This window comes from Giraffa tippelskirchi, chromosome X (assembly GCF_054371585.1).
Source record: "Giraffa tippelskirchi isolate mGirTip1 chromosome X, T2T-mGirTip1v1.2.pri, whole genome shotgun sequence".
Lineage (NCBI taxonomy): Eukaryota > Metazoa > Chordata > Mammalia > Artiodactyla > Giraffidae > Giraffa > Giraffa tippelskirchi.
The window spans coordinates 24,221,231-24,245,633 of record NC_137289.1 but is presented as its reverse complement, the minus strand read 5'-3'; the positions used below and the strand labels follow the sequence as shown (position 1 = coordinate 24,245,633).

At 40.6% G+C, this 24,403-nt stretch overlaps 1 protein-coding gene across 1 annotated transcript in view; it reads right to left on the bottom strand.

Annotated features, from left to right (window-relative positions):
* SMARCA1 (SNF2 related chromatin remodeling ATPase 1) overlaps nucleotides 1-24,403 on the bottom strand; it is a 777,971-nt gene that overhangs the window by 447,009 nt on the left and 306,559 nt on the right. The window lies entirely within an intron of this gene.

The window sequence follows — 24,403 nt, the reverse complement described above, 5'->3', positions numbered from 1 at the left end:
TCATTAGAACTGATTCAAATGCATTCTTTTTAATGGCTGAGTAATATTCCATTGTATATATGTACCACCACTTTCTTATCCATTCATCTGCCCATGGACATCTAGGTTGCTTCCCTGTCCTGGCTATTGTAAACAGTGCTGCGATGAACATTGGGGTACGCGTGTCTCTTTCAATTCTCGTTTCCTCAGTGTATATGCCCAGCAGTGGGATTGCTGGGGCGTATGGCAGTTCTTTGTATTTCTGGGCTGTCTGTGTGATTTCTCCATTTTCATTTCTAATTTTGTTGATTTTATTCTTCTCCCTTTGTTTCTTGATGAGTCTAGCTAATAGTTTGTCTATTTTATTTATCTTCTCAGAGAACCAGCTTTTAGCTTTGTTGATTTTGGCTATGGTCTCCTTTGTTCCTTTTTCATTTATTTCTGCCCTAATTTTTATGAATTTTTCCTTCTACTAACCCCGGGGTTCTTCATTTCTTCCTTTTCTAGTTGCTTTAGGTGCAAAGTTAGGTTATTTCTTTGACTTTTCTCTTGTTTCTTGAGGTAAGCTTGTATTGCTATGAACCTTCCCATTAGCACTGTTTTTACTGAGTCCCATAGGCTTTGGGTTGTTGTGTTTTCATTTTCATTCATTTCTATGCATATTTTAATTTCTTTTTTGATTTATTCTGTGATTTGTTGGTTATTCAGAAGTGTGTTGTTTACCCTCCATATGTTTGTATTTTTAATAGTTTTTCTTCCTGTAGTTGACATCTAATCTTACCACATTATGATCAGAAAAGATGCTTGGAATGATTTCAATTTTTTTTAATTTACCAAGGCTAGATTTAAAAGGCAGCCCAATATTTAGAGGACTCCTTTGGGAATCTTTTACTAAGTTGAAGAGTCCTTTAAAAAATGAGGGATCCCTCAATAGAACAGCAGAGAAGGCAACGGCAGCCCACTCCAGTACTCTTGCCTGGAAAATCCCATGAACGGAGGAGCCTGGTAGGCTGCAGTCCATGGGGTCGCGAAGAGTTGGACACGACTGAGCGACTTCACTTTCACTTTTCACTTTCATGCACTGGAGAAGGAAACGGCAACCCACTCCAGTATTCTTGTCTGGAGAATCCCAGAGACAGGGGAGCCTGTCTCTGCCCCATATATGGGGTCGCACAGAGTTGGAAACAACTGAAGCGACTTAGAAGCAGCAGCAGCAATAGAACAGACTAGAAAGTCCAGAAATAAACCCAAGCACAGATATAGCATGTCCTAAATTCCTCTATGTTTGGGTTTATTATTCCTCTGTGTTTGGGCTTCCCTGGTGGCTCAGACAGTAAAGAATCTGCCTGCAATGAGGGAGACTGTGTTTGATCCCTGGGTAGGGAAGATCCCTTGGAGCAGGGCATGGCAACCCACTCCAGTATTCTTGCCTGGAGAATCCCCATGGACAGAGGAGCCTGGTGGGCTACAGTCCATGGGGTCCAAAAGAGTGGGACATGACTAAGCACAAAAGTGGTATTTGGATCCATGAGGAACAGATAGTTGAATAAGTGGTGTTGAGACAACTAGGGAGAAATCCAGGCAAATGTAGTCCATAACTCACACCTGAGCCAAATAAATTCCAAATAGATCAGAGTGTTAACATGAAAAATAAAACCATGAGAAACACTAGAAAATGAAATAATTTGTAAAATAATTTTCGAGTAGGAAGTCCTTTCTAAGTATGACACAAAACCCTGAAGCCAAAAAAAAAAAGTTCGACACAGTTGACTACATAAAATTGAAAATTCCTTCATGGCAAAAACTTCCATAAGGTTAAAAAATGGCAAACAGAGAAAATACTTGCAATTCATATCACTGAAAATGGGCTTTCTTAATATAAAAAAAAGACCTCTCATAAATCAATTTTGAAAGACCAACAACCAAATAGAAAATGGTCAAAGGATAATGAACAGATTATTTATAGGAAATAAAACAGTAAATTAAACATATGACAGTTGCTCAACTTCATCCATAACAAGAGAAATACAAATGAAAACCTCACTGAGATAGTATTTTCCACCCATCAGACAGGTGATGATGAAAAATTTTGCTAACACACTGTGCTAGTGAAAATGTAGGGAAATAGTCACTCCCCCAAGCTGTTGAAAGGAAAATAATTGGCACAACCTGTATGGAGATCAATTTGCCCATATCTATCAAATTTAAAATGCACTTCCTTTGGACCTAGAAATTCCACTTTTAGGAATTAACCCTATAGGTATGTACATGTATAATAAATGACAAACATATAAAGATATTAATTGGAGTATTTTTGCAGTAGCTACAGATTACAAATACTTTAAATGTTTATCAATAGGAAACTTGTTTATCAATTTTGGTAGAACCCAGTGAACATCTATATGTTAATAGTAGAAAATGCCCTCCAAAATGTATTCATTCTTGTTCTTTAGCCAGCTATAACTTCCTATGTAACCTCCCAAGTATATTCTCTGCATATTTCTTTATTTAAGTTAAAGTTGCTCAATCATGTCTGACTCTTTTGGACCTCTTGGACTGTAGCCCACCAGGGTCCTCTGTCCATGGGATTTCCCAGGCAAGAATACTGGAGCTGTTAGCCATTCCCTTTTCCAGAGGATCTTTTGAACCCAGGTCTCCTGAATTGCAGGCAGGCAGATTCTTTACTGTCTGAGCCAGCACTGTTCAAAGACTTTTACAAACATTAAGTAATTTAATCCTCAAAAAAAAAAAAAAATCCCAACAAGGTAGGTAATATAATTATCCCCATTTTACAGATGAAATTGAAGCACATAGTTATAAAATGGTAGAGCCAAGATTTAAATCCAAACTGGTTGACTTCAGAATCCATACTCTCAACCATTATTCTCTGCTTACTTTCACATACATATATTTTCCCCCAGAATTTAGACAAATTGTAGCATGCTCTAAGCCCTGTGTAAAAGAACATAACAAGGTTTAGAGTTATTAAGTGGCTCTACATGCTTCAATCTCCTCATCTGTATCACCTACCTTGTTGGGCTCTTTTTTGAGGATTAAATTACTTAATGTTTGTAAAAGTCTTCAAACAGCGCCTGATACATAGTAAGTACTATTTAAGAATATGTTATGGACTCTGAGGGAGAAGGTGAGGGTGGGACGTTCTGGGAGAATAGCATTGAAACATGTATATTATCATATGTGAAACAGAACACCATTCCATGTTCGATGCATGAGACAAGGGCTCAGGGCCGGGGCAGTGGGATGACCCAGAGGGATGGGATGGGGAGGGAGGTGGGTGGGGGGTCCAGGAAGGGGAACACATGTAAACCCATGGCTGATTCATGTCAATGTATGGCAAAAACTATTACAATATTGTAAAGTAATTAGCCCCCAACTAAAATAAATAAATTTATTTTAAAAAAAAAGAATATGTTAAATAAAGAAATATGCAGAGAATATACTTGAGAGGTTACATAGGAAGTTATATCTGGCAAAAGGACAGGAATGAAAGAAATTTATACCTTTTGAATATTGTATCAAAAGCTTAAATAATATCTATTTTAAAAATTAAATAATTTTAAACATAAATGATTTCTGTTCCCCAGCATCTTAATACTTGGCCTCATCTCCTCCCACTTATCCTTTTCTTTGTTCCATAATTTCCACTTTCCATGCCTTGCACTGTAGCTTCTTACTAATTTTAGTATGGGCTTCCCTGGTGGCACAGACGGTAAAAATTCCACCTGCAATGCGGGGCCTGTCCTTTCCATCATCTCAGTCTCCTCATTTGTCTTGAACTTTCTACGCTCATTCATGATTTCACTAACTTTCTGCTCCTGACTCCCTGGGGCACCTTTCACCAAAATGGAAGCCTCACATCCTTAGAGTTTCAAATCTAGATATTTCATCATCTCAAATTCAGCATGTCAAAGTGAGCGTGTCATCCACCTCTCATCTCAACCTCCCTACATTTTAGCTCCCAAGTTAGAAACTGGATTCTTTACTTTGACTCATCTCTGTACTTCATTCCCTAGATCCAGTAAATGCATCAATTTATCCTTTCACATCTGTCTTCCTCACTTTTGCTATTGCAGGATTATTGCCCTAGGCTAATGTGAATAGCGTGCATACATATTACCTGGAGAGCTTGTTAAAATGCAGATACTGCATCAGTAGGTATGGTAGCAACCTACAAGATGGCCTCTAATGAGCCCCATCTCTCAGTATTAACTCCCTGGATTGTTTCCTCCTATATTTGGTCTGTATGACAAAAAAAATGGGACAGAAGTAATGTTATATCATGTCTCAGATTAGACTATAAGACAATGTCACTTTTGTCTTGGTTGTTCTCTGTCTCTCTTAGATCACTCACTCTGGAAAAAGCCAACTACCTTGTGGAGAAGTCACAAAGACAGTGTATGGAAAGGCCAATATAGTGACAAATTGAGATGTCCAGCCAACAGCTAGTGAAAGCTGAAACCTGCCAACAGCCACGTGAGTGAGGTTGGAAAAAGGCCCTTCAGCTCCAGTCAAACCTTCAGATGACTATAACTCCAGCTGAAATCTTGACTACAACCTCATGAGAGACTCTAACCTAGAACCATCTAGCTAAGCCACTCCTCGATTCTTCACCACAAAAATGTGAGTTAAATGTTTGTTGTTTTAAACTAACAGAGTTTGAGGTAATTCGTTATTTAGCAGGAGATAACTTACACAGTAGATCTGATGTAAGGCCTGAAAAATTCTGCATTTCTAACAAGCTCCCATGGAGAAGGCAATGGCACCCCACTCCAGTACTGTTGCCTGGAAAATCCCATGGATGGAGGAGCCTGGTAGGCTGCAGTCCATGGGGTCGCTAAGAGTCAGACAGGACTGAGCGACTTCACTTTCACTTTTCCCTTTCATGCACTGGAGAAGGAAATGGCAGCCCACTCCAGTATTCTTGCCTGGAGAATCCCAGGGACGGGGGAGCCTGCTGGGCTGCCATCTATGGGGTCGCACAGAGTTGGACATGACTGAAGTGACTTAGCAGCAGCAGGAACAAGCTCCCAGGGAACACTAATGTTGATGCCGATGGACCCTGCTTTAGTAGCTGGCCACATACCACTGCAACAGCTTCTCACCTAATCTCTACCTCAATTATCTCTCTGCTTCAAGCCCATTACATCCCTCCTTCCCAATGTAGAACAGTTCCCTATTACCTGCCATGTAAAGTCAAAGTCCACAGCCTATTATCAAAATGACAAGTGTTGGTGAGAATGTGGGGGAAAAGGAACACTTGTGCACCATTGGCGGAAATGTAAATTGGTGCAGCCACTATTGAAAACAGTATGGAGACTCCTCAAAAGAATAAAATACAGAACTACCATATGATCCAGCAATCCCACTCCTGGGTACAGAACCAAAAGAATTAAAATCAGTATCTCCAAGAGATAGCTACAATCCCACGTTCATTGCAGCATTACTGACCATAGCCAAAATAAGGAGACAACCTGAATGTCCTTTATCAGATGAATGGATAAACAAAATGTCACATTTTCCTTATCCAGTCATTGGATATTCATTGAAATGGAATATTATTTAGCCATAAAAGAAAGAAATCCTGCCATTTTCAACAACTTGGATGAATCTGGAGGGCATTATACTAAGTGAAATAAACCAGACAAAGACAAATACTATATGTCATCACTTACATATGGAATCTTTCTTACAAAAATTTTTAATTTTTTTACTTTTTGGCCTCACTGTGTGGCATGTGGGATCTTAGTTCCCCAACCAGGGATCGAACCCATGCCTCCTGCATTGGAAGGCAGATTCTTAACTACTGGACCACCAGGGAAGTCCCTGGAATATTTTTTTTAATCTGATTTCATAGAGACAGAGAATGCAATGGTCGTTGCCAGAGCCTTGCAGGAGGGGAAAACAGGGTGACACAAGTCAAAGGGTGCATATTTTCAGTTTTAAGAAGAATACATTCTGAGGATCTAATATAGAGCATGGTAACTACAGTTAATAATACAGTATTGTGGGACTTCCCTGGTGGTCCAGTGGTTAGGAATCCACCTTTGAATGCAGGGGATGTAGGTTCAATCCCTGGCCTGGATGCCTCAGGGCAACTAAGCCTGCACACCACAACTAGAAAGCCGGCACGCACTGCAACTCTAGAGAAAGCCTGCGTGCCACAATGAAGAGCCCATACACTGAGTCTTTCTGTGTGCCCACAAAGACCCAGCACAATCAAAAATAATAAATTAATTAAAAAAATAATAATGCAATATTGTATACTTGAAAGACACTGAGAGCATTCTCACCACACACACAAAAAGTAACTGTGTTAACTATGTAAAGTGAAGGGATGTGTTAATTATCTTGATCTTGGTATCATTCTACAATCATCACATTGTGCACTTTAAGCATATACAATTATGTTTTTCAATTATTCCTCAGTAAAGTTTTTTTTAAAAAGTCCTCAGCCTGCCTTTCAAGATCCCTTAGGACCTGGCTATTTACATGCTTTACAGTCATTTTTTCCCACCACTCTCTGCCAGGCACTTTCTGCTCCTGTCCACCTGATTTCCTCATTGTCTCCTACAGACATCACATTTGTTCCTGGTCCGAAGCTTTCTATTAGCAGTATGTCTCCTATTTCCTACCATCTCCCAATATGTATAACTAGCATGTCTTCTATCCTCCTCTGCTACCCAAGGTCAACCTTCAAGGCCTAGATCAGGTCCCATTTCCTCCACTGCATATTTTTTTTAAGTATTTATTGAATTTGTTACAATATTGCTTCTGTTTTATGTTTTGGTTTTTTGGCCACAAGACATATGGGATCTTAGCTCCGTGATTAGGGATCAAACCTTCACCCTCTGCATTGGAAGATGAAGTCTTCACTACTGGACCGCCAGGGAAGTGCCTCCCCACTTCATTTTTATCCAATAGCTTTATGAACTATTATTTGAAAGTGAAAGTAAAAGTGTTAGTCGCTCAGTTATGTCCGGCTCTTTGCAACCTCATGGACTGTAGCCCGCCAGGCTCCTCTGTCCATGGGATTCTCCAGGCAAGAACACTGCAGTGGGTAGCCATTCCCTTCTCCAGGGGACCTTCCAGACCCAGGAATTAAACCTGGGTCTTCCTCATTGCGGGCAGATTCTTTACCGTCTGAGCCACCAGGGAAGCCCATGCACTATTATTTAACTATTTACTAAATAAAGAATCTCAACTTCCAAGCTAGATTTTCAGCAACTTGAGGTCAGGAATAGTATCTTTTAAGTCTTAATAGCTCCAGGGTACCTGGCATCTGACTGGACACAGAAAAAGTAAGTAGGTGTCAGTCAACTGAATCTGCCTGCCATGTTCAGTGTGGCTGTACGCCTACAAGCAGTGCCAAAATGTACTCCCAGATTTTAGAGCAACAGAGAGAAATCTCTGCAAAGTCCACCCCCCTCTTCCCTACCTCCTTCCTCTATACCAAATTATTCTCTCCTTTATTTGTTCCACATCACTGGCAGGTAAGAAGGTAACATTTTGAGAGAACGACTTGTATTATGGGCAGCAGTGAAAGAGGAAATAATGTCACAGTTAATCCAAAAGTCATTTCATTTTGGATTTGAAATCCCTTCTATGATCTGGAAGGCAGATGTGCTGTGAACTCATTAGGGTTTCCCTGAATAGTGTTGAAATCATCTACAAGAATACAGTGAGAAAGCGGCCAGGGAAGACCTGAGAACACAGTGGCTGATGCAGGAAGACTATCTAAGGAAGATAAATATTGCATAGATCACCATGACAAAGGTAATGAAAAAAGCAAGTAATACAGGGATTTCCTGGTGGTCCTGTGGCTAAGATTTTACGCTCCCAATGCAGGATGCCCAGGTCCCATCCTTGGTAAGGGAACTAGATCCCACAGGCAACAACTAAGAATTTACATGCCACAACTAAAGATCCCACATGCTGCAATGAAGATCCTGCATGCTGCAACTAAGACCTGGCACAGCCAAATAAATAAATAGATTAAAAAATAAATATTAAAAAAAAACAAGTAATACAGATACGGAGACCAAGGGAGGGAGAGAGAGAGACCTTCTAGGTATTGCATATTCCACTTATCAGACCATGAAGATCATTTTACAAAAGGACAACATCCACTATTTTTTGAGTGTTTATTGTCAGCCATTTTGCTAAACTCTTTGCACAAATCAACTGATGTTAATCCACAAAACAATCCCCGTGAGATCGATGCTACTATGGGCAGACCCATTTCCCTGATAAGGAAGCCGAGGCTCAGAAATTGTTAAGGGGTTTCACCCAAGATTACACAGCTAGGAGCTGTTTGAGCTGGGATTTGAACCTACTATCTGAAGGCCATATTCTTAACTTCTACCCTTTAGATCCAGCCCTTATCCTTGTTTTGGTAAATCTTGGATGTAAAGATCTGTAGCAGATCCTGGAAATTTGGAAAGCAGGAAAGTTACTATTTAGTGCTCATCCACATTCAGACATCTGGTGACCTCCTGCCATGTGACTTCCCTCTGGCTACCCAGAGCATCTCATCAGACTGGGAAAAAAATCCCAGCCTTGTTCTTCCAACAAAGTACATGTACTCGTTCTATATTTCGGGCCCTTAATTCCACAGCCTGCAGGATGGCAATGAATGTAATGGAATAATCAAATCCTGTTACCAGGTAACTAATGGGTTACCCCTCCCAGGTAATATAAAGCATTAGCTCCATTAAAAGAGAAAAGCCCTAAAGAGGAAATCTAATGACAAGAATTTGGACACCTTGGCAGGCCCACCGGGAAAAAGGTTTGAAGCCAAAAGACCTTTTCCTGCCCCTCCTCTCATGTCTATTTTTCCTTCTGGGTTTGACGTGTGCCTTAAACACATCATTGCTTGCACTTATTCAACTACCGGTGGTAGAACAAAATGTGGCTTTAAAAAAAAAACCTAATGAAGTTTCCGAATCTCAATTAAAAGCAACATCTCTCCATCCATCTATTTATCCCTGCCAAGCATTTGTGTTTTGAAGCTGGAAGTTCCATTATCTGAAATTTGCAGGCAATTACTAGGTCTAGTAATTCCCAAGATGTGAGCATTTTTCCAAGTCTAAAGTGAAAAGTGGTTTTCAGTAAACGTGTGGGTGTGCATGCATGCTTTAGGAAGTCTGTTTAGAAAAGAAAGGTGTGATGAAGGCAGGTGGGGGAAGGGCCGGTGGGAATCATATCGGGTCATTTATTTGTCTTATTTGACATTGGGAACTCCGAAAGTGTTAATAAGCAGCCCTCCATGTCCCAGGGGAAGCTTTCGGATTTACAGCTTTAAACAACCACTCATCCTCATTTTGGCACAAAGTCAAACCAAAATTTGTTGCAGTTTATAATGCTTGTTAACGAAGAACATCAAAAATTAATGCTCATTAGGGTGCTCATTAATATGCACGGTGCTCACCAGTTTGACTTAATTAAGCAAAGCACCACTTGACGATAATATTGTGGTCCAGCAAAGAGAGGAGACTGTTTGGGGCTGAAGGGCATTCCCTTGGGACAGCATTAGCAGCACTGCAGGGAGAGGTGCCTGCCTGCCTCCTCCTGAAACTCTTCCTGTTAGAAAACAGGAAGCTCTCAAAGAGCAAGTGACTGTAGCCCCTGCTGGGATGTCTGATTCCACACTTTAGTTTTCCTGTTTCAAGACGTTATTTGCTGAGATGAATGGAATTGATGTCAATGGTACAATCAGACCTTGGCCAAGAAAAAGATCCCTAAAGAGAGAAAGAGGCTCAAGAACTTGGGCTCAAGACACAAGATTGGGGGCAGGGAGGAGGAGGGGGAAAAGGAGACTAGTAAGAGAAGGTGACCCTCCAAAAAGACAGCAAAGTAAACAAAAGAAAGTAGTGAGCAAGGGAGAGAGTGAGACCGATATCCAGATACTGTCATATTGCAAAGCAGAGGACACTCAGGTGGGGAATTACTATTTGTGTGAGGTTTTGCTAATTTTTTTTCCTTAGTCAATTTGAGGTTTCTGAGTCTGTTCTGTTTGGGGTCATTTCAAAATCATTAATTCCAATGGGTTACTGTAGATAAAAACAAATAATTGAGCTCTAGAACATGTAGCCTGTGCTTTTCCAGAGAATCTTGAACCTAAAACAGAAGTAGGAAGCAATGGAGCAAATGAGAGTGAGACAGGAATTTGAATCCCAGCTCTACTACTTAGGGTGTAAATGGAGGAACTTGGAGAAGCCACTTCATGTTGCCAAGGCTCAGTTTCCTCATCTGTAAACTATGAGGGTGAACTGTATGAAATTGCCATTTCATTTTTGAAGATCTGAATGTTTAAATATCAACAATTTCATATGGTTCAATGTAATAAAAAGATTAAACCAAATAGTATATTTTAAGACAAGTTTTAAACTGTAAAATGCCGAAGATCATTTATGATCAGTCATAACTGTTGCTACTTTAAAAATATGCATATAGATTATATTATGCTTCACCAATAAGAGTGGATAAATCAAATCAAACTTCTTTCCCAAACATGGCCAAAGGCCTTCCTGATTCAAGATTCAAGATTAGGATAGCCACAGCCCAGGTCTATCACTGTGAACCAATATTATTGACACAGTTTAAGATAATTTTAAAATGTCGTGCTTTACTGTGATAGATATTAAACAGAAAGTGACCAAATTACTTCCCAAGTCGGTTGATACATATGTATAGGTGCCTATACACACTCATCAGCCATCCTCTTATCTCTGTTCAAATTGACCCAAAGCTGTATTGGGGAAAAAATAGTACAGAGTTGTACAAGGAGAAGTATTCATAATGGCATCATTTCAGAGTATTAATTATACCAAGTCCAAGTACTCCATTGGAGAGAAGGCAGGCCAGTGAAGCAAGGAATTTTACTAGCAATTATGCAGGTTCTAGAAATCACAGCAGGTAATGGATCTGGGTCAAGCAGCCCAGGCAAGAAAGTGTCAGAGCAAAAGGGAACAGAGAAGGTGAGGGGAACTCGTGGGGCAGAAGCCTAATAAGCAATAATAACCAAGAGGCCACAGATGATTGAAGCCAGAATAAAACAGAAACTGGGGGCTCTGTAAAAGGTAGAAATTGGAAGGAAGACAAGTAGCCAAATATCTAGAAACTGAGAGACACAGTGTGACAAAGTACGATTCAAACAAAATAGGAATGTCAGTTTGGGGGGAGGATCTAATTTAATGGGACAAAACGGTGTCTTGTCTCTCATCTCAGGAGGTTGTTGGGCTTGCTGTGGAGGCAGGCATTGCCACACTGGGGCTTACACAGTGAAACAGTAAAAATACGAGACTGGAGTCAAGACAGAGAGGCTTAAACAAAGGACCATTTCTGATAAACGGAGGGAGGTTATTGATGGGAGAGAGGGCTCTCTGTGCAGTGAAAGGAAAGCATCTGCATTAGAGGAAGTACACAGAAAGCCCGCACCTATACACACACCTCTGCCAATCAAACTGTGAAGATTTGGAATCTCTCTGAAAAGCAGAGTATGATATTGTATTAGAATAATTTACCATTCAACCCAGATAAGAAGCAAATGCATATTGTACTGGGCACACATCTCTCAGAGAGATGACGCCGCCACCTTTAATGGGGGCATTGTATTGTGTCTGTCCAGCAGGCAATCTGGGTCTTTTTCTTCCTTCCAAAGTCTGAACTTCATTCTCAAACAAACTGACGGTAGGGAATTTCAGTAATGACTTGACACCCTGCTCTAGCCTTTTCCTGCTCTGAAACAATTCCCTCTTTGGGCTCTTTGTTCCGAGACGTATTAGTCTGAATTTACATTTGCAGGTTTGCGTTGTTTCTTCATTCGTACACAGCATTCTCCAAAGTTGAGATTTTTGTTCATTGCATCGTCTTCCGGCTCATTAATGTAAATAATAAAGAACCTGGTTTCCGATGCTGTTCCCTTTCAGAGCCATATTAATAATTCATTGCCAGCTTGACAGAGTCCTTTCGGCAGCTGCTTTGTTCAAGGCTTGGCTCCTCACAGTGGCTATAGGTCAATTGTCTTCTGGTGAAATTGAACTGGAGGGCCTGAGAAGGGCATTCGTATTCCCCACGTGTGACCATGGGGGATTAATGGGGTGGGGGAAAATGCACCGAGTCCACTTCTAAGGCCCCCTCTGGAGACTGAGCCTCTTATTCCCGTGTTCTTTCCGCATTCTTTTTAGCATTAATTATGAAGACAGTGAGCTCAGTGCCAAAGTGTAGGAGCTGAATTCCCAGTTACACACAGAGAACGAAGTCTGTTTGTCAGTCAAGATACCTTTTCTTTCTCTTGGAGCAGAGAATGCCATGATCTAGTGAGGTCATCTCAGAGCAGCACCTGGGGTATGCAATAGCTTATGTAGCATCTTGTGCATAGTAGGTGTTTGCATAGTATCTGGCTGGGGCCAACATTCCAGGGACAAGGATCAGTGGGGTAATACCCATCCAAATCCTCACCAGCCCCCTTTTCCATCTGATAGTCCTCTGGAATATTGAGGGAAACATGTTAGTCTAATACAGAAAATTGAAGTTTTGAAAAACCATAGACAGGGGCGTGTAAAAGAGTCAGTGGTAGACTGAAAATAATGGGCTATGTAACACCAGGTGACAACCCTCTGGACAGACAGAAGTGACACTTTGCCACATGATGCCAACCAAGGAAGCAGTCAATCACCTGTGAAGTACAGTGTGAAGAAGAAGCAGGATGGGGAAAAGCTAATGGGGGCTTTGGGTGATCAGAGAGCAGCATCCAGTCCCAAATTATTCAGGGAGGGTCTTCCTTGTGGTCCAGTGGTTAAGACTCTACCCTTCCACTGTAGAGGGTGTGGGTTCGATCCCTGGTGGGGGAACTAGGGTCTCTCACGCTGCTCAGTGTGCCCCGAAGTTAAAAACAACAACAACAACAAAGTATTCGGAGAAGAGGAAGTCATCCTATCAGGGCAGTCTCCAGGAGCTGTCCTGGAAAAGCAACGTGCACTGACTCTGAATACAGAACTGGGAATTGGTTTTAAGATGGCCACCCAAGGCTTCCCAGTCAGCCCAAACCATTCTTTGTTACCTGGGTGAATGAGAATACACCTCTGAGTATATAAAATAAAAACAAGAGGTAAGACTGAGTGCTAACCACTAGAATCAAATTCGTACAAACTAGAAGATAGAGGTGAAAACACAGTTCCTTGAATGATGTGTGTTTAGGGAGAAGAGGTACTGGGAGATCTAGCCCTTTAACAAGTTTCTCATTCTGACAGCATCATTTCCCCAACAGTCTCATCAGGCCCTTTTATGCCCCTTCCCTTCAAAGCATTCCAAATCCTGCTCTCTACTAGGTGGAGGGGATGATAGTATGATTAGGTTAAAAAAATTCACTAGAAAGAGTCACACATCCCCCAAATAAATGGAACACCCTATGCTATGAGAGTCAGCATAGTTTAATGGTTAAGAGAACAGACTCTGGAGCCAGCCTGCCTGGGTTTGCAATCCTGGCTCTGTCATTCATTGGCTGTGAGTTTTTGGACCTCTCTCTCTCTCTCTCTGTTTCTTCATCTCTAAAATTGGGAGACTAAAATTGGTGCCTGCCTCATAGGGTTGTTACAAGGAATAAATCTAGTAGTTAACATCTCTAAGGCCCTCAGTGCCTAGCATAGAGTCAGTGCTACATAAGTGCCTATTAAATAAAGTTAATTTATTAAAAATTGCTTTGGGGACTTATCTGGTAGTCAAGTGGTTAAGACACTGTCCTTCCAGTTTAGAAACTGCAGGTTCAATCCCTGGTCAGGGAAGTTCTGCATACCTCAAGGTGTGGTCCCCCCAAAAAAATTGCTTTTGAAAGTTCTTAAAGGATGATCCTTAATGATGGGGTTTAAGTAACTATAAGAAAAACATTTTGGAAGCACTTCTCACATCATATTGCAAGGATAACCATCTACCACTAACAAGACCTTAAAACCCTTAGAAACCTATTCATCCAGGATAGATTGACTGCCCATCACAGTCCACTTTTCAATGATTCTTTTGTCATCCAGTGAACACATCCAGGACACAAGCTAAAAAGCAGAATCTATGGTTTCTATGCCTCCACATCTCCAGACCTTTGCCTCTTGTCTGCCTTTGCAATGTGCTTTCAAGCTAAACACAGAGCAGATTCAGCCCCATTAACAGTGCTGCAGACAACAGCTGAGGCTCATTGCTTGGCAACCTCCATCCTTCCACTCACCTTCCTGCTTCCTGCTGAATCAACTCATGCTCCAACCCAGGTGGTTAAGGATGTGTCGGTAGGTCACCAGCGTGGATCAATCTTTCACAGTCTGTAGGGCTGTGAAGGAAGGGAGGATGTAAATGAACTAGACATCAGTCCTTGTTTGTAGAAAGTGACCAGTCCAACAGGAAACAAAACCCAATTCTATATGAAAAGATTTTGCCTCATACATAATAAGGCTCCCAGTGGGCAGCCTGATACCAAATGGATAGCTGTAAGAAAACTATTGCTTCATTGTGACCTGAGCAAAGATCAAAGAATGATGAAATTGATGGGATTTTAATACTTCTGGTTCCGTCCTAAGTTGAAAAATCTTATGAGAAGCAGGAACCTAGTAGAGCACACTGGGAATCAGGGCTTTAGAATTATTTTGCTCCCACCAGATGACTGGCAGAAACAGGCACAAAACTAGATTATTCATATTTTGAAGACCTTCATTTGGCAAGGATTTTGGATATAGATATTGAATCAGGTTTAACGTGAAACAAAACTGAGACACCCTTTTCATCTTTTCTTTGTTTCCATACCATTTTTTTGTCATATTTCTAGTACCCTCATATTGATCCCAGGCTAAGAGTCCTGTTCACCTAAATCTGTCACCTCAGAGAAACCTGACTTTTCCCATCACTGACCCATGTATTGGGTCAATGTATTCCCCTACTCTCCCCCATTTACTCCCCCTTATCTAGCCTATATCTTATTCTTTTGTAATCTGCTTCCTAAAGTATTAGCAATTTAATAAACAAAACTGTGTTGCAGTACCCCAGGCTGAAAATGAATGTGTTATCCTATTTGGTATGGCAGAGACTGTTAGCTGTCGTCCAAAATCTATTCTGCCATTTTGTTTCCCGGTAACATGACTAGACTGCATTTCCCAGCCTTGCTTACAACTAGGTGTGACCATATGATTGAATCTGACCAGTGACATGTGAGAATCACTTCTAGGTGTCACTTCCAGGCCAAAGCTTTTAAGAAAAGAATTTGACTCTTCAGGTGCACTTTTTATTCCACCAGCTGAGGGTAGGTACTAATGAGGCCTTGGGGGATTGAGGGGCCACAAGATGGGAAAAAGTCTCTAAACAACTGTGAGGAGAAACATTTTACCTGCCTGAAAATTCATACAGAGTGCTGTGTTGAGATATTACATATTTGGTTTTAGTTATTACCACAAAATAGCCTAGCTTAGCCTTACTAAGATACCTGGAATATATGCATTTTTACAGATGTCTGCTATACACAAAATCCCCTAACTCAAAGATCTGAATCTCTGATAGCAAGAGATTTCACATACCTCTGATAGAGATTTGGGGGTTGGAGCTTTTAGCAGTACTCATCATATCATCTACAAAGACAAATCGTAGATGGATTCAACCACAGAGGATGATGAAAGAGGAAGCTGGATCAAAGGTACTGAAGGAACGTGACCAGAATGTAGAGACTGGTCTCAGCCAGGACAGTTGGGATTTCCAGGGCGGGGTCTGCAGCTGCAAACAATGGTTAGAAGGAGGAGCTCAAACCCAGCAACAAGAAATTCTAGAAAGATTCTAACCCAGAAGTCAACTACCATAGGGTCTGTCAACATCATGACTTGTCCATATCTTGCCAATTGATAGAATATCAAGGAGTGGGCTGGGGCAAAGTCTAGGGAGAGAAGATGGGCAGGAGATAGGCAAGGTTCAGGGTGGGGGTCCATCTCTAGAGGGGGACAAGGGAGAATCACTGGATAAACTGTAGAGTGGGAGATGAAAGCAAAAATGAGGAGCACTGCAATCTTGGGGTGGACTGAATGCATAAAACTCAGTGCTTCAAGCTCCATTAAAGAGGTCTGAGGTTGGTGGTACATCAGTTTCTGACATTTTAAAAATTGATCTAGGAATAGGATTGGGAATGTATGGGCTGCAAGTGGGACCCATCAATGAGGACCACAACACTACAAAAAGCAAAGACAAGGGGAATGTGGGAGGAACTGACGGTTTGAAGATCCAGGTTTTAGCTAATATCAGTGCTGGCCAAAAAATCTTCATATTCATCACAAAGGCATGGCTAATGTCAAATCATAGGTGACCAATTAAAAATGCATAACATCGTCTTCATTAAATCAGTACCACTAAAGACTAGAATTATTAGCACATGCAAGCATGCATGACCAGTACCTCTCTCACCGATGAGTGAGCAAATCCTCTTTGTCCTTGCAAGATTCCACATGAGCCAGATTCAGGGAATTATCCAGCTAATATTGGCCATAGCCAGAGTTGGGTAGAAATTGAAAAAAAAAAAAAAAAAAAAGGGTTTCGGTCTCATTTTGCAGTAGTGATCATTTTCTGACATTGGACTGTTTGCTGTACATTTATTATCTGTCTCCCTCTGAGCCCTTTCACAGCAGCTAAAGTACTCCCTCTGATGGTCTCTAGGATTCACTCACAACTAACAACAGGGCATTGTTCTGTTGGATTTTTCCTTGCAACGGCTTCTAACAATCCGCAAAGCCAGGACCCTGACAGCATTTATTTCAAGCTTTGATTTAGCCCTTTGGGTCCTATTTTTTGCAAAAGAAAAAAAAAAGATACTGGTATGATCTGTATTAGAAGTTGGAAAACACACACATATACAAATATACGATGGACATATAACATGCATAATTTAGCAACTTCGCTCTCTGTGATTCTAAAAGAACTTTGCTTACAGAACACTTTGCAAAAGTCAAATCAATTTTAAAATGCTGTCTTGCCAGTTTGGAGTGGGGTAATATCAGCGGTGCCTGACGGAGGAGAGGGAATTGCAGGATCCAATTGTCGTAATAAGGACGTGTAGTGCACAGGCTGAGGTGGACAGCAAAGGCCAGACTCATCACGCAAAGCCCTAAATTCTAGTCACTCACATCAAAGAGCTTGTGAGCACCAGGAAAAGAACTTATGGGCATCGCCCCTCGAGCAGGCAGATTTGTAAAGCTTCTTTGATTCCCACCCCCAGCAACCCTTCCCCACTCATCAGGACTTATTCATCTTTGCTCTCTGCCATGCCTTCTTTCTACTTTATTCCTGAGCTTGTGGTTCCTGTCCGATCCCTAAGCTGAGCCCCATAGTCTCTTCCTGCTTTGATCCATAACCATACTTCCACTCCACCACAGAAAATTAGTAACAAGAACCATAGCTCTCCCCCTGGACACCGCAGCAATGCTATCAGTTTAAAACAACAATTTTCAAAAACCAGTTTCCAAAATAGTGCTGGGCTGTGCTGAAGTCTCACCGATGCATATATATATACATATATATTTTGCAAAATTAGAAAAATAAGGTCAGTGTAATGAGAGTTTCTCATAAGCTAAATGTATGCAAATAAAAGCACTGTCCTTTATTCCATGATCGCTCCTTCTTATTTTCACTGTGTGGGGAGGGGAACATTAAAGTGCCCCTTCTTTAATTTCCCTAAATATCATGGTGATAGTAACTGGTGGTTGAAATTCAGCTTGGAATTTTTATTTTGGTTGTGTGTTGGTGTGTTGTTGTTTTTGTTATTGTTGTTTTTATTTCGCAAAAATAAGCTACATGGGAGAGAGAGATAAGAGATAAAGACAAAAACAATAACTAGTTTAGCAAATTAGCTCCTTGTTCAAACTACCACACAACTGCACTCATTTCGCATGCTAGCAAGGTAATGCTCAAAATCCTTCAAACTAGGCTTCAACAGTACATGAACTGAGAAGTTCCAGATGTACAAGTTGGATTTAGAAAAGGCAGAGGAATCAGAGATCAAATTGCCAACATCCATTGGATCATAGTAAAAGCAAGGGTATTCCAGAAAAACGTCTACTTCTGCTTCATTAATTACGCTAAAGCCTTTGTGTAGATCACAACAAACTGTGGAAAAGTCTTAGAGATGGGATACCAGACCACCTTACCTACCTCCTGAGATATCTGTATGCAGGTCAAGAAGCAAGTTAGAACCAAATATGGAACAACAGACTGCTTCCAAATTGGGAAAGGAGTATGTCAAGACTGTATATCGTCACCCTGTTTATTTAACTTATATGCAGAGTACATCATTCGAGATGCCAAGCTGGATGAAGCTCAAGCTGGAATCAAGATTCCCAGGAGAAATATAAAAACCCTCAGATATGCAGATAACAGCACCTTTTTAGCAGAAAGCAAAGAGGCACTGAAGAGCCTCTTGATGAAAGTGAAAAAGGAGGTGAAAAAGCTGGCTTAAAACTCAACATTCATAAGACTAGGATCATGGCATCCAGTCCCATCACTTCATGGAAAATAGATGGGGAAAAAACGGAAACAGTGACAGACTTTATTTTCTTGGGCTCCAAAATCACTGCAGATGGTGACTACAGCCATGAAATTAAAAGATACTTGCTCCTTGGAAGAAAAGCTATGACAAACCTAGACAGCATATTAAAAAGTAATGACACCACTTTGCCAACAAAGATCTGTATAGTCAAAGCTATGATTTTTCTAATAGTCATGTGGGGATGTGAGAGTTGTACCATAATGAAGTCTGAGCACCGAAGAATTGATGCTTTCAAACTGTGGTGCTGGAGAAGACTCTTGAGAATCCCTTGTACTGCAAGGAGAACAAACTAGTCAATCCTAAAGGAAATCAACCCTGAATATTCATTGGAAGGACTGATGCTAAAGCTCCAAAACTTTGACCACCTGATGCAAAGAGACCCTGATGCTGGGAAAGATTGAGGGCAGGAGGAGAAGGGGAAGACAGAAGAGGAGATGGTTGGATGGCATCATCAACTCAATGGGCATGATTTTGAGCAAACTCTGGGAGATAGTGAAGAACAGGGAAGCCTGGTGTGCTAAAGTCCAAGGGGTCGCAAAGAATCAGACAGGACTTAGCTGCTCAGCAATGAAACATTCTGGGAATTAGATTAGAAGGGGGTTGGGGAGGTAGGATGCATCTATTTCAGAGGGAAGTAAATGGAGGATCACAAAGGGCAGAAGTAGCTTAAACACCACAGGTGAGGCTTTTTTAAAAAATTGTATCCTGAGAGGCTTCCCTGGTTGTCCCTGGCTAAGACTCAGAGCTCCCAATTCAGAGGGCCCGGGTGCCATCCCTAGTCAGGGGACTAGGTCCTGCATGCCACAACTAAGAGTCAAACAAATAAATAAAAATAAATAAGTATTAAAAAAGAAACTGCACCCTGGAAGGAGGTGAAAGGAGAACATGTATAGTCGCAGAAGAGGACTTTGGGGTATACTGGAGATAAACCCTTTTTGATTTTATATTAAAGCCCAGCTTCCACTACAGCCCTCTCATTTGCCCAATTTATAGTGACTTTCAAAACTGCACATTGGGGTACATTGCACTGACATCATTTGAAAATAAGACTCAAACTTTATTCTGATAGCAATTAAATTCCCAATTACCTGGAAGGCAAACACAGTTATGCAAATTACAGATGCGGATTGACTAATATTAGAACTCAAATGGTGATCACTCAAAGCTAAGCATTCTGCATCTCCTTTCCTTTTTTAAAGACGGCAGTGAAATTTAGTTGAACTGGACTTTGTGAGTCACTGGACTAAACTCCATTAATTTTCTGAATATAAAATGTTAGTTTAGCTTATCTGAAAATTGATCTTCTCCCAAGACTATCCCCCTTAATCTTTTTCTACCTCTACTTCTTCATAAATGTATTATCTAATTCAGTCACTATATTATTTATTATCTATTATTATTTATTAATGTACTAGCACTATCATATAATTCAGCAATGGAATTTTTGCCATAATGCTTTTCAGTACATTTGCATACTGAATAAAACCATATTGATTCTTAAGGATTTTTATGTTCTAGAAATGCTTGTTGCAGACAAATTTGCAAACAAATTTTTATTTGGTTTCTGAAGACATTATTTTGACATGATTTCAACTGATGCCAACAAATCAAACCAAGTTCTGCAACAAATGTCTTCTTAATGGGTTTTGTGCTATTTGTTTTAGTTGACACCATTTATTATAATTTAACAGCAGTTCCTTCCTAGGAAAGTCCAAAATCAATAAAAAATGATGACATGTGTTTGTATTTATTTGGAAATACAAATGCAACCAAAGGGCTCTGTCAGTGTACGATTGATAGAGTACAAAATGCTGTGATTTGGGGGCATCTGATTGTCTGTCTTGTAATGTGAATTTTGAAATAGCTTGGGATTCCTGCCTCTTGACTTTCAGGTTAGGACAGAATTTCACATTAACAATAAATCACCTTGGATATGTGGTTTTCTATTTCAATTTGTTGCAATGTAGCTTCATCAAAAGAGAGGGACCACAGGTGGGATATGGAGAACAACAAGCTGATAATAAAATATTAAGACAAAAAAATAAACACATTTGAAATGATATTACTGTGAGAGATGCTGAAACTGACATATCTATCTTCTTCCAACTATCATGGCTCACAGTCTGGCAATGGAAATCCCAAAGCCCAAGATGGGGCACTGAGGTTCATCATCAAGTTCTCCTCACAACAACCCTCTAGTCTTTTTAGATAAAGTCTTCTTATTATTGACAGTAGGGAAATATGACTAAGAATTCTAAGGAGAGAAAATACCCTGCTCTGGGCCTGACTCCCAACCTTTTCACAAACACATTTTCAGGCTCTGCCTGTCCCTTGACCCAGGTTCAGTCCCTAGGTTCTCTTCTACAGGCTGGGTACAAATGAAATCCTTTCACAGAATTATAACATCTCATGGTTAGAAGGATCTTAAAAGTCATCTATTACAGTGGTTCCCAAAGGCTAGTTCAGAGACTAGTGCCAAATCCTAACGAAATTTTGCAGGTCTGTGAAAAATTGAGGCATTGTGGTAGAAAGCTACATTTATTGATGGACTTCACTTCATTCTATTTTTGAGGTATGAGACGATGTTCAAAATGGTAGGGTTCTTTTCCCGTTAGTGTCCTCATTAGAGTGTGAGCCTTCATTTCTTGTCTTAAGATCTCCACGGGGAAAGAGCTCCACTAAAATAATATTCCTCCCTCTCTCACCCTTCGTTTACTTTTCCCCATGGGAGAAGGAATGAATTATTTGCTTTAGTAAGTTTGAAAGAAGGAACTGAGAATCTTTACCTTGGCCCCTTCTAAGATTCCACTTTCTGGAGCCATCTTGTCCATGGATGTTCACATTTTGTGCCAAACAGTTGTCCAGCTGGAACAATGGCTGGGTGAATAAGTCGAGCAGGGTTGAAGTATTACCACAGCCACTTGGCTGCAGATATAGAGCCACAACCTCCATTTTTGCTTTATCAGTGCAATTAACAGCTGGCAGTGATATTTTTTTTTCATTGGAGTATAGTTGCCTTCAGCTTCCCTGGTGGCTCAGAGGGTAAAGAATCTGCCAGCCAATGCAGCAGATGCAGGTTCGATACCTGGGTTGGGAAGATCCCTTGGAGAAGGGCATGGAAACCCACTGCAATATTCTTGCCTTGAGAATCCCCATGGACAGAGGAGCCTGGAGGGCTGCAGTCCATGAGGTCGCAAAGAGTCAGACACGACTGAGCGACCAGGCACACACAGCATAGTTGTTTTACACTGCTGTGTCAGTTTCTGCTCAGTCAGTTCAGTTCAGTCACTCAGTTGTGTCCAACTCTTTGCCACCCCATGGACTGTAGCACACCAGGCTCTCCTGTCCTTCAACAACTCCCAGAGCTTGCTCAAACTCATGTCCATTGAGTTGGTGATGCCATGCAACCATCTCATCCTCTGTCATCCCCTTCTCCTCCTGCCTTCAATCTTTCCCAGCATCAGGGTCTTTTCCAAGGAGTCAGTTCTTCGCATCAGGTGGCCAAAGTATTGGAGTTTCAGCTCTAGCATCAGTCCTTCCAATGAATATTCAGGACTGATTTCCTTTAGGATGGACTGGTTGGATCTCCTTGCAGTCCAAGGAACTCTCAAGAGTCTTCTCCAACACCACAGTTGAGAAGCATCAATTCTTCAGCACTCAGCTTTCTTTAGGGTCCAACTCTCACATCCATACATGACTACTGGAAAAACCATAGCTTTGACTAGACAGACCATTGTTGGCAAAGTAATGTCTCTGCTTTTTAATATGCTGTCTAGGTTGGTCATAGCTTTTCTTCCAAGGAGCAAATGTCTTTTAATTTCATGACTGTAGTCACCATCTGCAGTGATTTTTGAGCCCCAGAAAATAAAATCTGTCTCTGTTTCCATTGTTTCCCCATCTATTTGCCATGAAGTGATGGGACCAGATGCCATGATCTTAGTTTTTTGAACCAGCTATACATATACATATATCCCCTCTTTTTTGGATTTCCTTCCCATTTAGGTCACCACGGAGCACTGAGTAAAGTTCATTGTGCTATGCAGTAGGTTCACATTAGTTATCTATTTTATACTTAGTATCAATAGTGTATATATGTCAATCCCAATCTCATAATTCATCCCACCACCAACCCCTTTCCCCCTTGTTATCTGTATGTTTGTTCCCTACATCTGTGTCTCTATTTCTGTTTTGCAAATAAGATCATTTATACCATTTCCCAGATTCCACATACATGCATTAGTATATGATATTTACTTTTTTCTGACTTCTCTCTGTACAATAGTCTCTAGGTCCATCCACATTTCTGAAAATGGCACAATTTCACTCTTTTTTATGGGTGAATATTATTCCATTGTATAGATATACCACATCTTCTTTATCTATTCCTCTGTTGATGGACACTTTGATTATTTCCATGTCCTGGTTATTGTAAATAGTGCTGCAAGGAACATTGGGGTACATATATCTTTTGCAATTATGGTTTTCTCTGGGTATATGCCCAGAAGTGGTATTGCTGCGTTAATGGTGATCTTTTTATCTTCCAGTTAACTCCTTTATATATATTGCAATTAAGATCTAATTGCTAAAACTTATAGAACACTTATTATGAACAAGGAACTGTTCACATGCTTACACTTAAGTATTATCCTATTTTACAGATAAGGAAACTGACACACACAAAGTTTAAATAATTTTACTAAGGTTATTCAGCTAGTAAGTGCCACAAGTCTGTATTCAGACTCTAGTAGCCTGGCTCCAATTTCCAATGGGTTTTAGACTCAGGAATAGAAGAAAAGTGTTATCTATTGCCAAAAAAACACTGTTATCCCCAAAATCTTATCAGGCCTTACATGGTTAAAAAAAAATCAAAAACTGTAAACCTGTATCAGTACTTTGAATTTTTTGTTTAATCTTCACTAGTCATACAAATCCCATACTGTACCAACAAGTGACTGGCTCCAAGCATTTGTGCACTTTAAGAATCCCTTCTCCCTCTTCCTGCCCATTGTTCAACCTCCATGTCTATACCTGAAGACCCAGAATAATAGGAAACATTATCTAGGCTTCCCTTTTCTTGCTAGAGCAGCTCCAACTGATAGAAAAGTTTTCCTTGTGTTCAGCTACAATCTGAAGATTTGTCATAAGTATCCACACAACAAATTCAATCCCTTGTGGATAAAGCAGCCCTCTCTAAACATTTTTTTCACTCTTAATTAAATATCCTGGGTTCCTTATGTCATGGCTTGGAGTCTGTTCATCTTACAAGCAATCCTCCTCTGAAAGAACACTAGTCTGATTATATCTTTTTAAAGGATGGTGTCCAAAAAGTATTCTAATACTCCAGGTGAAACCTGAAGTCAATAATGATTAGAGCAGGCCCATTTCCTTGCTGGTTTGGGATTTCACACTTCTGTAAATATACCCTCCTTCTCTCATCCTCCAATTTAAATAAGTGATTTTATCAGTAACTGCATCATCTGGAAGGGCATGACACAGGCCACAGGATTTTCCAATCTTAACTATCAATATTACTTTGAAATCAATGACCAAACAGTTCACATGACATTTATACTCACATATATGTCTGATAACACCTGGCACTTGGCTCCTGACCCAGGTCTGCCACCAGTCCTTCCATTTTTTTATGGTTACTGATATTTGATGCTGACCTGATCTGACAATTGGTCTTGTCATGACCTTTGTTTTCCCTGAAAAGGGATCTTGTCAAATACCAGGGGAGCCTGACAATGCCCTCAGGACTATCAACAAGCATTTTCTCTATTCAGTTTGCTTATTTGGTGTGTGCCTATGGCTGGATCTATAAAATACGAAAATATTCAACTTATTTTG